This window comes from Nothobranchius furzeri, chromosome 15 (assembly GCF_043380555.1).
Source record: "Nothobranchius furzeri strain GRZ-AD chromosome 15, NfurGRZ-RIMD1, whole genome shotgun sequence".
Taxonomy (NCBI): Eukaryota; Metazoa; Chordata; class Actinopteri; order Cyprinodontiformes; family Nothobranchiidae; genus Nothobranchius; species Nothobranchius furzeri.
Genome location: NC_091755.1, coordinates 61,936,704 through 61,951,878, shown reverse-complemented (window position 1 = coordinate 61,951,878; position 15,175 = coordinate 61,936,704). Strand labels below are relative to the sequence as shown.

The 15,175-nt window shown below is 40.7% G+C and overlaps 1 protein-coding gene across 3 annotated transcripts in view; it reads right to left on the bottom strand.

The window, feature by feature from the left end:
• Positions 1-2,911: 2,911 nt before the first annotated feature.
• The window catches only part of LOC107391005 (ERC protein 2), a 300,921-nt gene continuing 288,657 nt past the window's right edge, over positions 2,912-15,175 (bottom strand). For all 3 annotated transcript variants that reach the window (XM_054745980.2, XM_070545069.1, XM_070545070.1), the window contains one exon: positions 2,912-4,960. The gene's annotated coding sequence lies outside the window, so the exon portion shown is untranslated. The remainder of the gene's footprint in view (positions 4,961-15,175) is intronic.

The following is a 15,175-nucleotide window of genomic DNA, read 5'->3' as shown; positions in this document are numbered from 1 at the left end:
TAATTTGTGAATAAAACCCAAAGTGCCGCTGGGAAAATGTCGCAGTTTTGTCAATTTACGGCTAATTAGAATCGGCCGAGCTATCAGCTGCTTTCCAGGGTAGAAAATCTAGACAAAGGTTCCAGATTTGAGCTGATCTGAATGGAAATGAACGAAAAAAGTAGTACAATCCTGATGTGGGCATTCAATCCAGCCGCTCACGCTCAAGTCATTGCGCCTTTTACCTGAAGAAAGATCCATACGGTGATCCTCGCCACCAACGACTCGTTAATTTATCTTCCATTGTGGCAGAAAAAAGTAAAAACCTGTTCACTCCGACTGAGGAATTGTTGAAGGTCTTTACAAGCAAAACCAAACAATCCAGTTCATGAAAAAATAGATTCAGCTCCAAACTGTACGTTCCAGAGACGGAGAAAGAACAACTTTCCGCAGTGTCTCCAAACAGTGCGGCTTGGCCAGAGCGCACAGTGCTGTGAGGAAGGGAAAGGACGCAGCGTGCGGCTCCAAGTGCGTTCTGCTCCCACGCTGTAATGTGTGCGTCTGTCCGCGTTTAAGTGCACAAATCCATGCCTCATTCCCTCCCTCTCTCGCCCTCCTCTGCCTCCCTCACCTGCTCCAATCACTTCCTCTCCCAAACTAACGCGCGGGCGGCACGGATGCGCAGAAAAATCCACACAAAGCGCATGCGTCTCCCGTGAACGCTCAGACCTCTCACTTCTCCTTGCAGCCACCAACTTATCAACAAGCGAGGAATTTTAGCAAAGGTGAAACATTGAAGAGAAGGGCGGAACAGGCTGTAACAAAACAAGCGTCTCCATTACCTTAAATAAACTTATAAAGCACCAGTGGCTATTACCTCTGCCTCAGAGCAGAGCTGGGATTTACGCCGACAGCGGGTCGGGTTACCGCTCAGCAGAATCAAGACAAGCAGGTCCATATTGTGTGTTTAGCTGTTCTCATCACCTGAAGGCCCACGCGCTTTACGCTCGTTGCGGTATGCTTAATTATTATTTTATGGCACACTATCCGAAAACACGCGGCGGGAATCGGATGGCTTCCACATCGATGTTCTTCAACGAGCCCGACGCCAAGTGGCAGGGTGCAAAGAGGGGAAGAGTTCACGTGGATGAGTGGGCCTGTGTGCAGCTAGGACGTTAAAGGATGGAGCTGGTTTGAAAAAGCTGCTGTTGCCGGACCAGAGAATACCGAAAAGGGGAATTACTTCAATGGATGCAGGCCTTTCTCTGAAATACCATCTTTCTGTCAATGCAAAAAATAGTAAAAGTGAATTGACCTTTCCCTCTTCTTTAAAATAAAATCTGCATTAGGACAAATGAAAATAACACAAGAAAACATCCTTACCATGCAGCACATAGCTTTTCTACCAAGGCCTTATTTTCTTATTCAGTAGTTTATGGTGGGCATCAGTTTAATCATCTTTTATTTATCTAGTTTCATCAACATCTTCCAAGTCTGTGTTTTCCTATGAGGTTTAAAAAGGACGAGATGTTTACTTTTGTGACTTCCCCACCTTTTTTCAGTAGAATAAAGGCAAATACTCAGTCAGGCTCTGGGCACTTGTGGGACAATAATCCCCACGAACATGTGTGAGTGATGTAAGCACCCAAATGTTTCTGCATCTTTGAGCACAGAAATATTTCACCTTAATACAAAACAATATTTGAAATTGCAGCAGTAAGATAGGAACTGCAATAATCAACAAGACTCATAACCTTATAAGATTATCTGTGATATGTTCTAATTTTTTTTGTCAATTAATGTCTTATTCGTTTACAATGAGGGGGTGGGACTTAAAACATTGACTGCAGCCAGCCACTAAGGGCGTTTTGGTTGTTTTAGCTTGAAGGAAGGCATATGAGACGGACGGACGGACCGACAGACAGATAGATATTTTATTGCAACAGAAAATACATTCCAAAACCTCTCTAATAAATGGATTGCACTGCATAAACTAGGATGATTAATGTAAAAATAAACCTCAGAACATTTTACAGAGTAACTATTAGTATAACAGTAATTTAGTTGGAAATGTAGTACAATAGAGACAAATGATCTTAATAAAATACAAAATTCATTATATTAAAAATCTAAAATAGATTAGAAAATTTAAGTTCTGCACAAATCACATGTTTTTTTCAGTAGAAAGGAACACCGTTCAAATGAATTCCTAAAATCCCCTTCATGACCACATAGCTGATGAGATCTGTTAGAGACCTACATGTTCTCTCTAAGGTGTCCTGATGGGGGTGGAATGGGTCATCCATAATGGCCTCCATCAATGACTCAAATACCTCCAGGTTCTGTCTAATGAAAGAACTTTTTGCATTTTATTCAGAATGATGTGAAACATTGTGGAAAAAAAGCACGCAAGAATAAATTCCAGATTTATAAATTCACATTGTGTTTTTTTGTTGTTGTTGTTGTCATTTTGCAACATGTCATGAGACAAAAAAATAAAAATACAAATGTGTATGTCAAAATGTGTTGTTACAAAGCTGTCATATTACAATATAAGCAGTTATCCACTTTGGCTCCTGTGTGACACTACTTAGTCGGATTTGCCAACTGGCAAAAACCAAGTGATTTTCCTGAAAGACTTTCAACTGAACTGAAACTCTTCAATCAACTGTCAAAGCCTGCAGCAGAATTCAGTGTGAAGTGCCTACAAAGCGTCGAGATGCCCGAGTTCTGGTTTCAGCTAATGTTACCATGGTGGATGCAGGAGAGGCTGTGATTGCATCAAAGAGCACTTAAAACATGCTCAGCCACATTTCAGGACCCCCTTCCCACCCTTCCTCCACCTCCATGCCTCACTGTGCCTCCCTTCCATCCCCCCATGTTGCCTCAGGAAGAAAACTGGGCAACATCTGGCTGAGTTTATGAGAGAGAGAGAGAGAGAGAGAGAGAGAGAGAGAGAGAGAGAGAGAGAGAGAGAGAGAGAGAGAGAGAGAGAGAGAGAGAGAGAGACAGAGAGAGAGAGAGAGAGAGAGACAGAGAGAGAGAGAGAGAGAGAGAGAGAGAGAGAGAGAGAGAGAGAGAGAGAGAGAGAGAGAATTGGTAGACCATGAAAACCGGGAGGAATTACTTTCTTGGGTGTTTTGAGTCTGTCTGAGTTGCCATTAGCAGTGGTGAAACTTTAATCTTGTGAAAATACTTACTGGTTCTCTCACATTTACCAGTATGAGCGCTGATGTTGGTTGTACTAATTAAAGAAAACAAGTTGCATCTTTTCTTGTGAAACAACTTTTATTTGAACAACAGCAACAGTCTGATGACTGCAAAACACTGTGGAACAGGCCCAGGGTTAAAACCGGGGGCACAGGACTAAGGCCTAGTCCACACGTAGCCGGGTTTCTTTAAAAACGAATATCCGCCCCTCCAAAAACTTGCATCCACACCACCTCGTTTAAAAAAAAACAAAATAACTGTCCACACGTACACAGATAAATACGTTGTTAAGGACATGCCAGACCTGTAGGCAGCAGTACTTCCCCCATTCTTGACCTCGTCCTTCGTCTGTGGTCTTCCGCAAGGAGCAGTAATTCCGCTTGCAAAAACAAACAAGCAAAAAGCACTTGGACAATTGATAAAGCGAGCGCAGCTCTGAGGGCATACATGCTGTCGGCTAGTGTAAACACAGGTCAGACACGTGATGTCAGCATTTTTTTGTTGCGGAAAGTGACGTTGCGGACCTTAAAACTCCGGTTTTGTCTGTCCACACGCAGACACCCAACCGGAAAAAACGCAGATCTTCACTTTGGCCGGAGTTTTTAAAAAGATCCGTTTTCATGTGAAAAAACTCCGTTTTTGTGTGGATGACAGACCAAAACGTAGAAAAATATCTACGTTTTGGCAGATCCCCAGCTACGTGTGGACAGGGCCTAAAACACACACACACACACACACACACACACACACACACACACACACGCACACACACACACACACACACACACCAACCATTAAATTCACACACTGTTAAGCTGCTGAGTCATTACAATACTGCAATTATCACCACCTCAGATTAATTTACAGCGGAAAATGTTCTGATTTCATCTTGTATTTTAAGTCACTTCATTTTGGTTAGATTAGTCACACTTTTTTCCACGCAATCCAGAAAAGATCAATAAAGCACATCACTCGTCATAGGAACAGACAAACAAAACAACTGGTTTAATAAAAAAAGAGAAAAGAATGAGAGTGGCACTCAGACTGTGTAGAAAAATCAAACAGAACCTGATATCGGTCCGTTAAACAAATGCACAGCAGGCTGAAGGAACACAAGGAGAAATGTGAAAACCGTCTACTTAAGCAAGCTGGCTCGTTTGAGGTCAGTCGCGTTTCCCTTCTGGTACGTTAGGGTCTCCCTTTCTTCTCTTGTCTATTTATTTATCTAGTTTTGCTTTTGATGAACACAGTAGCCCCCTCACAGTTATTTGCCCCAGCACACTGAGGCAACTCCTTTGGCACGGTACATTAAGAAGGTCTCCTTAAACTGTTGAGGTCCATGTTGTCATATTTACCAAAGTCGGATTTTTAGCTGCAGAAGTAAACACATTCCTGCCAACGTAAGCCACACCAGGTGTGGATTTAGAGCTTCTTCCAGTGGCTTGGCCTGGCCTACAGTTATCAGCGGTGCAGTGGCTGTTGGCTGATGTAGAGCCAGGACTCTGGCACCACAGTACTGTAACACAAATCCAGCTCCTATCTGAAAACAGCATGGAGAACACAGGGAGGGCAGAGATATCACCTGTTGTGTTAGACTGATGGCAACGCGCTGATCCAGCAACGAGACCAGGTCTTTAGTGGTTTGATGCACGTGTCGGTGATGATGATGTTTATCAACAAGATGGAACATCTGACTCTTAAACTTGACGAAGGACACTGAACTGATGGAAGCAGGAGTTTATATGCAGATGACCTTGTTGTCTCCAACCAGCTGTAGAAAGAAAAACAATCAGGAGTCAGTAATGAATAGAACGAGACAAAATACAAGTTTGTTTAAAAAAAAAAGAATTATCATTTATTTTGTTTCCATGTTTCTTTTTATGTTGGATTAGACGTGACTTAATGGTGGTCATGGTATTTATCTAATTGCCCCATAACTGCTCGGTGAGTCCCAATTTTCTTGAAAATTAAGTAATTGCATTTGGCAGCAGTCCAAACACCAGGTGCTCATTACTAATATCAAGTAAAGAAAGACTGTTGGGATATATGTGTTGCTCAGTCTGCACAGCAGTCAGCAACAAGTCACTTCTTTCCTGAGGGCTGTGGAACAATGATGTATGTCTAGTTCGCTGGGGGCGCCTCATTGGCTGAGCAAACAGGCCCAAAAATAACCACCAGTCACTGGAGACAATACCATCAGTCACTCAGAGAGAGCATGGTGAAGAAGAAGACCAATCTTCCTTGTTACTGACGTACTGTCAGAAAAAAACAATGAAGGATGTTTTAAAATGTTCAAATTTAAAGAGCAAAACCTTAAGCCTAAATTATGTTTTTCTGTGTAAAATATTTCGTAAGTAATTTGCCCATTTTCTAATTGCTTCACTCTGATTGGCTGCCATGCAAAGGAAGGATCATCCATTACACACATAGGTAAATAAACAGCCACAGCAATTAAAGTGCCATCATTTGTTAAGCAAGTCTGTGTGTGTGTGTGTGTGTGTGTACGCACATCCAACTCCTTGCATTTATTTGTCACCACTATATGTATATGTCTGTGGATGTACACACGTGTGTGTGTGTTTGTGAACTTGTGAATGTGTGTTGGAAACCATTCTCAGGTTTCGCCGCCGTTGACTACACTTAAATTAATGATTCAGGGCCCCAAGAATAAACAAATGTGGCCCCTGACTGGGCATAACGGAGAGCATGACCTGCCTGTGGATGTTTGAAGACCGCTCCTCTTTCTTTTCTGTCAGCACCTCACTACCTCCACACAACAGATGCATTCACTACACAAACTCACATGTGACGCCTGCGTCCGTGTTGTTTGTGAGGAAGTGTGTTGCTATGCGGTCGCCAGTGTGAGTACGCTTACCAACCTGTGATTATTTAACATGTCAACATGTTGTGACAGAGTGTTAAAATCTTATGAAATTTTTATGATCCAGAGTTTAACCTGTGAAATCTGTGGCTGTGATGGTGACGACCTTCTTTCAGATTAGTTTGGCAAAGGGAAGCTTCTTATATCAGATGGAAAAGCAACGAGGCCGTGCTGGAAAACCCGGTCAGCTCAGATGACAGTGAGAGGTCCTGAAGGTCTTTGTAGACCAAGGGTCACTCTCTACAATTTTCTGCACCATTGGCTGCTAAAGGAAGCGCCACTGAAGTGCATGATGGGGAACTTCAAATCATTTGTAGCTTCCTGTTGGGACACTTTCACTGTTTCTGTAATGGACTCAAATGTATTGACATGATGTGATTCTGTAACGGAATGTCTAGTCTACGTTAGTCAACCTTTTATTTCCAATCATGACTCTTTTTATAAAGTAGCTACTGAAAAAATATAAATGTGCACAATTTCTCCAAACTAAAAGTCACCCACATCAAAGCTGAACTTCACACGGAAGGCTGTGGAGTCTTATTTCCAAATATTTGTCCATCTCGCCTTGGATTGGATAACAACAATGCAACTCTACCACTGACTTGGATGTTTTGTCTCAAATAACACAAGCCTGGAGGAGCTTCTGCTGTGTGGTGGTGTAGCTAATGCTAATTGTTAGCTTAAACTAGCTAAGACGTCTTCTACTGATTCTCGGACTCTAAAACGACAACGGCCTTTCCCGTTGTGAATCCATGAACGCTAATTCACAGTGTGACATAAATCTGTGAGGATTTTCATATCCTAGATTTTCACCGTCTATTTTCTATCAGAAGCTAATGCTGGAGAAAGGTGTAGGAGACAATTTTCATGTTCAGCTCGCATGAAAAACTCAGAGGGAGTGATTATAATCAGAACGGACATTACAAACTTGGGTCTTCAGTGAACCACACCTTTAACCCCCAGAAACCCAAATTTAGAAAACAACTGCAAAATCTTTTTTTAACCTTTCACATGTTGTTCTAGGAGGCCAGATAAACGGGCCTATTTACACATTTTAACAGCCAATAGTGTTGCAGAACTGAACAATAGGACCTATTAGCAATGTAAATGTGGTTTTAAAAAGAAAAAAAATGGGAAAGGTTTATTTTTGTAGACTTAAATCTGATGTTGTAATATTACAACCGTGGGTCTCTGTTAAACATTCTTAGAGAAACTTCCCTCTGACCCGGTACTCCTGGTACCCCTCCCATCCCTCCCTCAGAGAAGGCAAACTCTATTTTTCATATAAAGATAGAAAAACTATTCAGTTTTCTAAAATTGCACCTGTTTTCTTTAATATCAAATAAACAGCATATATAAATTGCCCCTTGCTTTTTTTTTTTTTTTTTTGTAGATTTTCAGTGTGCACCAATATTAACATTTAGAAAGCTTCCTCTGGTCAGTCTGTCATTTAGTAAAATGAGTATGCAAAGAAAAAAACGAAGCTACCATGTGAGCCAGTATTTATTATGCTAATTGTTTATTGTTTTTTGCTGAACATATACTGTATTTGTTTTTTTTAGATTATATTAGAAACACATTGCAGGAAAAAGTAACCCCATAACAAATGACGACTCTTTTGTGTACCTGAAAAACATCTACAATCGATGCTGCAGCTAATGATACATTTTAAATCATTAAATAATTAAAGAGGATACAATTTCTCTGTGGTTCTATTTCGGCCAACTCAGGAACAGCAAATACCTCATCTGCATAAAATTGATCTAAAAGCTCATTCCTTCATCTCTCAATGTCTAAAAATTTTTCCCTCATTCTCTTTTCTTTTCTTTGCCTGACTTTTACAACTTCCTCCTGGCTGAGGCTGCAGCTCTAACCCAAACAAAACTCCATTTTTTTAGTTATTGGCCCTCATGGCATGTAATGGAGAATCAAGCTAATTATCCCTACAGCTGTTTTCACTTGCTTTTTATGTAAGCAATACCTGGCTGATTCAGAGAGCAACAGTGAGGCCCTTCTTAGCGCTCCGGGCCTCCAGGCCGGCTGGAATTAGAGAGCATAATGCCAGGTCCACACCCCCCTCTTCTCCACCCTTCAAATCTTTTCTGCCTGTGTGTGTACCCCTGGACCCATCTCCCCTGCACACAAGCAAACCTAAATAAGCCTGATGCAAGCCCCCCCCCCCCCCCCCCCCCCCCCCAACACACACACACGGTTTCCATGTCCAGCTGTAAATCTACCTCTCAAAAGCTATGCCTTTGAAGTTTAACAAAGCTGCTCTTCAGCAACTAAAATGGGCCCAAGCACCGGCTTTCTTGAACCAATGGCAATTAATGACAGAGGTGAGGAAAAGAGTGGCGAAGGTTAAATGGGAATCATCTCCTGCTGCTGTATGGCTGCGAAAAGAAAGAGCCAGTGCAAGAAAAAAAAGAGAAGGCAACATAGAGGGGTAAAGGTGGATCATGGGGTAAAGAGTGAAAGAAAACAATTCCTCACAGGCTAATTACATAATTTCCTTCATCTGAGTAAACACATGCTCTGTGAGAGCAAGTGTGATCACGCTTTGCAGATGCCAGGCGGAGGGGTGTTGAGACTCAATAACATCATCCATAACTGCTCCCCAGCATGTGCCACAAACACCATCCACACTGTTTGTAGCATTCAAATGAGTCATATTCTAAAACTGACTTCAAGCATCTCGTTTACTGTAATTTGGGGTGAAACGAGTCAGTGGAGATAAACAGTTGCTGGTGTCCCATTCCTTTCTGAAAGAGAAATATGTTCAGTATAAACACCACTAGGTGGTGTTGACTGTGTGGTTTATATATATATATATATATATATATATATATATATATATATATATATATAAACCCACTACATATCGAAGTAGAAAGGGTTGGAGCACTCAAGTGAGTACATTTTATTGGATGCAAGAAGAAACTAACCTTTCAACACAAAATGTGTCTACCAGAGACAAGCAACATGATAATGATACACATGGTGCCAAAACCTTAATTTATTTATTTTTTTACATCCAATAAAACAGTTTTTACTTACCTGAGTGCACCAACCCTTCTGCTTTGTATTTTGGTTGTCCACCAGCTGCAGAGCACCTCCTTGTGAGCAGATGACGTGCAGAGTGCCTTATTCTAATTCTATTCTAAACTTCATTTATTTTAATATAATTAAAAGGAGGGTCCTATTAGGTGCTCCAAATACCAGAGAAACTATTTTTCCCCAAGATTTTCCTCTCTCTTTTTCCATTTTTGTCTCTAATCCTTTGAGGAATGATAGAGGGCCAGTGTACAGGAGATACTGGTGGAATTTGTAATGCCTGCTCATAATGTGACATTTTTCTGCAAAAACAAGCAGCCCCATGCACACAAAAGCGTAGAGTTGGTATGCTTGCATTAAAAACAAAACAAAACTGTATATTAGCATGTAGGTTCAGACATCAAAGCAACAGGCAGATTGGGCTCAAATGTTTGCATATCAGTTAAAAGTCTAAAGTTAAAAAAGAAAGCCATGTCAATAAATGTGAACTTGTTCAATGTAAAAGTAATTTTGTGAAGCAAAACTTGAATGAAATCACATCCCATCTGCCAAACCTTTGATCAGTTTTAGTGCTCAGACCTTCCTCCACTTGGTAGTTTTCGCTTGCTTTTAGAAACCCCTAGTCTCCGTTTAGTAGTACCAAAAGTCAAACGTATTTTCTCGCTGTGTGTTTGTCTTTTTCACATCTTAATCTAACTGTTGAAATGTCTCCCCAGCCTTCATTAGTGTCTACAGAATCGACTCAGCACTAAATTAAACAAAACTGCTGTGTTCACAATCTAAAACATGCAGGAAATGTGCTGGAAGCAGACTGCAGCGCTGGCATGTCAGCTCATTTTTTCAAGACCAACAGGTGGCAGCCTGCCACTCTGAAGTTGCAAGTGTGATATGCTGGCCACAGGGGCTGTAAGGGTCTGAGTGACTTTTCATTAACCCTGTATTTTTGATTAATTTATGATAAAATGAGAGAGAAAGTGATTAACAGTGTTTTTGTTCCTGAAAAAAAAAAGTCAAGAGCTTGGCTGTGATCCAGATGCTTTTGTGTCAATACCTTATATACAACTGTACCTGCTTTTTATGGTGAACATTGCAAGGCAATCCTGGCGGGCTCATGCTCCACAACGACACCTTGGCCCAGAGTTTAACCTTGACATAGAGTAGCTGCAGCCCATCAAAACCAGGGCCCAGATGAAGAGGTCAGAACTTGAGTGCATCTTGAAAGCAGCGCAGGCCCAGCCAGGCAGGGGAGACAAGTGAAACCTGAATCCACATTAAAGCATCACCATCAGGTAGGAGATCAGGGGAGGCCTCCATGCTCTCAGTGTTTGCGGGAGTCCGGGCCTCTGAAGCCCTATCTCACCTCCATCTGGAAAGAGAATCTGAGGGTAGCATGATGGTCTGATAAGAGGCTGGTGCCGACTGACACGGTAACAGCCTCCCACCCCCATTTGCAGAAGAAAAAAGGCTGCAAGGTGGATGCAAGACAATTTGTGGTGCGCTGTGGTTGCAGAGGAGAAGGCGGAGGTCTGGAAGTGGAGAGAGTTATAGGGTGCAAGGTGGCACTCGTGTTACTTTGATGGTTTGACCCACCAGTCCATGTGCAGTTGCTAGGTTTACAGAAACAAATTTAAAATGAAACGCGTATGGAGTCTTTCTCTCCTGCTTTCTGAAATAATCAGAAATATATATTTTACAAGGAATGGAAGACTGGTGCAAAGCCTAGTTCTGTTCTAGTTTTATTGCTTTTTGTTTTTAAGAGCAAACATAAAATTCCTCAGTTGTTTTCTTGGGTGCATTTAACTCTTTACCTTCTGCTTGATGACTTCTCAAGAAGACATCAGCTCCGTTGACCCATCAGTTTTATTTCCTGACCCAACTACTCGCTTCCCCTTTTTAACTGCTCACAGACTCTGGTCTCCATCTGTTCTTTCTTGCCCACACTTTAGTTTCTCTTCTTATAGCTGTAATGATCTGTAGTTATATATTTATACACTGTATTTAGATCTAAGTATTATAATCAGAAGTGGTTGTTTTTATCATCAGGGAGTTTACTTAAACTCTCTGTATTGATTGAGGGACAAGAAAAGAGAGTTGGGATCATTTAAGAATCTTTAATTTCTATAATTATAAATTCTTACAATCTACCAGGACTATCTCAATGATGGATGCATATGGATTTGGATGTTTCGTGTTGGTGTGTGTGTGTTGTTCAGAATCTCTAGGCTGACGTAGCGAATCTGGTTGTTATGACTAGGTTACCACGAGGCTTCAGAAGCTGATGACATGAGCCGCCATTTTGTGCCGTGACCACGTACCTATGGAGTCTCCCGTGTAGATCAGGAAATGCCAGGTTCTCGGACCTCGGATGTACCGGAGCTGGTGAAACAGCGGTCGCAGCACTACAAAGCCCGTCTGTGGGTCGACTCCGGTAGCAGTCGGCAGGCGCCAGCAAGTTCACTCTTATTTTGAAGGAACGTCGTCTTGTTGGTTCAAACGACGGAAATCTCCAGCTTGACAGTTCTTAGCTTAAAATAGGAAAGTACAGCTGGCCAGTCTGTACTTCTCTTTTGGTGGTGATGGATTGAGAGCTGTTGAAAACAATGTTGAGAGTATGATGTAACTCCTTTGGAGCTCAGATCGAACAGAGCTGAGGTCAAAATGGAACTGGCTTTAAAATGGCGTTGCCTTGTTTTATATCTCCCAGTTGTTTTATAAATCTTAGTAAACCGGATTGGACGACTTTCATTAAACAACCCAGGTTCTCTCTACGACAGACGAAAGTTCTGATTGGTTGAAAATAATGTGTCATGCGTTTCCATGGTAATGTAGATCAGTCTGTCTGATGCAGTCCTGTTTATTCATTAAACACATAACTCATGACATTTTTATTTCACAGATCATTCACCTGATTATTAATGATCAACATATGCTTTGATTAGCTTATCACAAATAAAGTACTTTGATTAATCAATGGAAAGCGTTCTTCTTCTCTTCTTCTGTCTCTTCTCCTGGAATGTAAACATACTGAACCAAGCGTCCGACCTTGGCGATGTTACTGTGTGAAGGGGCAGCTGTTAAGGGCAGACAATTATAATATTCATAACGCTACATAGCCTTGCAGCACAAAGACTAGGAGACACATCATCCACTTTTCTAATCTTTGTTTTAATAAGAGAGCAATGCAGAACATTACATGGCATTTTATTAGAAGGGTGGTGCTATAAATGGGCATCGAGACAGCAGAAACCAGGCAAAATTATTTGTTTTGGTCTACTTTACTCAGCTCACATTGTATTTAGGATGGCCTAAAATAGTTAACCAAATAAATGTGATCCTCAAGATCTCAGCCTTCTCAAATTGAATAACATGCTTCTGTTATGTGCCAAAAAAAAAGAATAATAATATCTATTCAGGAGGTACTGGAATTTGAGGTAAGCAAGTTCAGTCAGCTACAATTTGTCAAACTTTGGAGTTAATGCTAAGCTATTGTAGGAATGTGAATGAGAGGCTTACTGGTGTATTATTTTGGTTTTTTAACCTTCTTGGTCTTTAAACAAAATGCTAAAGTGTCTACAAGCATGTTTTGTTTTTATGTTGGAAGCGTGTCTCAGAAAGAACCCGCCATGTTGTCTGCAGAGTGTGTTTGGTGCTCCTGAGGTCAGTATAGCCTGAGGATGTGAGACATATAGGATATACGCAGGGGATGAAGAGGAAGGCTTTCACAAAACCTGGTGGTCTTCCTGAAGCTTATACCTCAGTATGACCTCTGAGTCCATATCTAAGAGGAAATAAAGATGCCCAACAGCCACTTTTAAACATGGCAACTCTGCGTATCTTTCCTCTCACAGGTGGCATGAACTATGAGTAGCTGGACAGCAACATACATCTCAGACAGAAAGGAAAAACAAAATCTCACTAAAATAATTTAATAAAGTTTAATTTTAAAGGTGTGGTTTATTTGTTTATTGATGGTCTCTAGTAGGAATGCATGTCTTGTAAGTTGTTCTCGGGGGGAAAATTCATACCGCTGCACCATTTCTCAAAACTAGAAGTTACCCACATCATAGCTGAGCTTTAGACGGGAGGTTTTAGAATCTTATTTCCTGATATTTGGACATCTCACCCCTGACTGGATAACAGCAACATGACCCTATACTGATTTGCGACGTTGATGTTTTATCTCCACAAATAACACAAGCATGGAGGAGCTTCTGCCATGTGGTGAAGTTGCTAATGCTAATGATTAGCTTAAACTAGACGTTTTCTGCTGTTTGTCAGACTTTGAAAAATCAACAACCTTCCCCGTCGTGAGTCGAGCATTTTCAAAACCTAGATTTTCACCATGTATTTTCTAACAGAAGCTAATGCAGGAGATATGTGTAGGTGTTTGTCTATAGCTGAGTTTTTAATCAATATTAAATCTCAGGAATGCACAAATATTTTACTATATTTTGTGAGGACTGAAGCCAAGGACACAATTCCTGGTAAAAATTGGGAGTCATGAAATATTATATGAGGAAGTATTGTGTCTGCATTGTTTTGCGCACTACGGCTAAAATCGTGACTTTTTTAGAAAGCGTGAAATTACACAAAAACTATAAAGTGAGCAAAAAATATTTTTATGCCTATTTGTGACAGTCCACGGCTGTGACAGTTTAACCCCAAAGTAGGTCATCTGAACATAAAACACAAAAAATTAATAGATTTAAATGTTTTCTTTTACATTTTTCACAATTCTGATATTGATCATAAACCTGGCAATTTTTTTTATTGTATTTTATTAGGGATGAAGCCAATGAAAAAAATTGGGACAAATGAAATATAACATATTTCTATAGGAAGTTTTGTATGTGCATTTTTTGTGCCCAAACACCAGAAACATTAGAAAATGAAAAGGTAATATAAGGGATAATTAAACCACACAAGAAAATAATAAAACACAATGTAAAAACAGACAGAATTCATTGTGTGTACTGCTTTTTCTAATTCTTTTAGATGCAATGCCCAGATAGTTAACTCTTTCCCCCTCTAACGTAATGTTTACCATCTTTACAACAGGAAGAAATCTTTTATTAGCACTTCAAAAGTTTGATTTAAATGTATTTCTGTTACTATTACTGAATTACTCTTAAAGTTTCTGAATATCTGCATTTATTCCATTAGACCTGAATGTGTGACGTTAGACTGAGAGAAGACGTTAAGAAAGGAACAACAGATTTGTAGCAGGTTTAGTTATCTCAGCACATTCGGACTTCTCTTTCCCTGATAGCTTTGTAAACCCGTCAGCGTGAATATCTTCCAATCAAACTCTCAGCTAGTCCTCGCGCAGTCATCTTGAACCCTTAACAACCTTTTGAAGCACTCCATGTGAAGATAACGTAAGCTTTGTCGGTGAAATCTAAAGGGAGATGCTGAAGATCATAAATAAGCATCGTACAAAGTGACAGGCTTGGCTCTGTCTGCAAAGAGAAAGTAAATAATCCTCCTTCGTTCTGACAAAACACTCATAGCTGGTTAATATTTACAGCTGAAAACACCTTGTACACATTAAATAAGCACTGATAGAGTTGTCCACACTGACAGTGTAAAGGCTTGCACTTAACATTTACTGCCTTCCTGTGAGATTACAGCACTAGCTTACGATGCTCTGGCCGGGCTAAAAAAATGACTCTGTTATGACAGACAGAAATGATATAGAGTGGAGCATGGACTGTACTGTATGTAAACCTGTCTGACTTGTGTTTATGGACGTTTCTGATGTAGCATTATTGATGTGCCTGCTGAGTTAGGGATCGCTTTACAGTCCTGAAACTCTAACTCAAATGATTAAAACAAACTCATGGGGGGAAAAAAACAAGAAGAAAACACAAAGATGCTGAATGACTTGTGAAAAAGTGATTCAGTGAAGTGTGAGCAGACTTCCAGTAACTCGGAACATTTGCTGTGTGAAATGTTGTTATGTGAGTGTTTGCAGAAAGCTTTGCATGAACTCTGCTCATTTAGTTTGGATGGTGCTGGAAACAGTATCAGCTTTAGGCCTCCCAAGCAAGG